This window comes from Amphimedon queenslandica, unplaced genomic scaffold (genome assembly GCF_000090795.2).
Source record: "Amphimedon queenslandica unplaced genomic scaffold, v1.1 AMPQUscaffold_2088_Cont25908, whole genome shotgun sequence".
Taxonomy (NCBI): domain Eukaryota; kingdom Metazoa; phylum Porifera; class Demospongiae; order Haplosclerida; family Niphatidae; genus Amphimedon; species Amphimedon queenslandica.
Window position 1 is genome coordinate 1 of NW_003557575.1, and position 1,252 is coordinate 1,252.

At 41.6% G+C, this 1,252-nt stretch overlaps 1 pseudogene; it reads left to right on the forward strand.

The window, feature by feature from the left end:
• The first annotated feature begins 7 nt into the window (after positions 1–7).
• Positions 8–1,068, forward strand: LOC100639637 (cyclin-dependent kinase 9 pseudogene; annotated as a pseudogene).
• Positions 1,069–1,252: the final 184 nt, after the last annotated feature.

The following is a 1,252-nucleotide window of genomic DNA, read 5'->3' on the forward strand; positions in this document are numbered from 1 at the left end:
TATAAAAGTGTTCTTACTAATGCATTTACAAGTTCTTTTATTTCTTTCAGCTACTCCTTACAATAGAGACAAAGGCAGTATTTATTTAGTGTTGGATTTCTGCGAACACGACTTAGCTGGCCTCTTAGAATGCAAAGAGATCAAGTTCTCCCTCTCTGAGATCAAGAACATCATGCAGCAACTCTTCAACGCTTTAGCTTATATCCATGGGAACAACATACTTCACAGAGACATGAAATCCTGCAATATTCTCGTCACGAGGAAAGGCGAGCTAAAATTAGCCGATTTTGGTCTAGCAAGAGCTTTAAACAAAGGAACCAACCAGAGATACACAAACCGGGTCGTAACACTATGGTACAGACCCCCTGAATTATTTCTGGGCGAGAGGAACTATGGCCCTCCCATTGACATGTGGGGGGCCGGTTGCATAATGGCCGAGATGTGGACAAGAAGACCGATCATGCAGGGAGACACAGAGCAAAAACAGATTACTCTAATTTGTCAGTTGTGTGGATCAATTTCACCCACTGAATGGGCCGGGGTAGAAAAATTGGAATATTATCAGAAACTGGAGCTACCGCAGAAAGAGAATCGTAAGTTGAAGGAGAGGCTCAGACATTTTGTGGAGGATCCATATGCCCTTGATTTAATTGATAAACTATTGATGCTAGACCCAAGGAAGAGGATTGATGCTGACTCTACGCTTGAACACGACTTCTTTTGGAAGGACCCACTTCCAACTGATTTGAGTAAAACCCTCTCAACGTTGAGGAGTTCAATGTTTGTGATGCACACTGGGAGCCATAAGCCCCTCCCAGGTCCCCGCCCAACGCAATCCCAGCCCCCAAATGTTGTATCTGGCAATGTTCATGATCGTGTTTTCTGATCATTACTGGCAGCTCCTTTGAAACTTGATATGACATTTTTGACATACACATCACACCCTCTCTCTCTCTCTCTCTCTCTCGTCATTTGTCCAATACCATTATTTCTAATATCATGTAATTCATTTCTTTTAAAAAGAAAAAGGACCAGCAATGAGAAATAAGAAGGGACATTGTATTGTTATTAGTGCCTAGAATGAGTGAACGGCTATAAAAAGTGATGAGGATAGAGGGAGGGAGGGAGAAATATGTTTAATTAAAACACCATTTGAATTGAAAATTTTGTCAGTTCGAAAACTACTATACCAGCCATTGCACCTGCAATCACATCGAAAATATGATGACGACCAATCACAATCCGGGAGAAA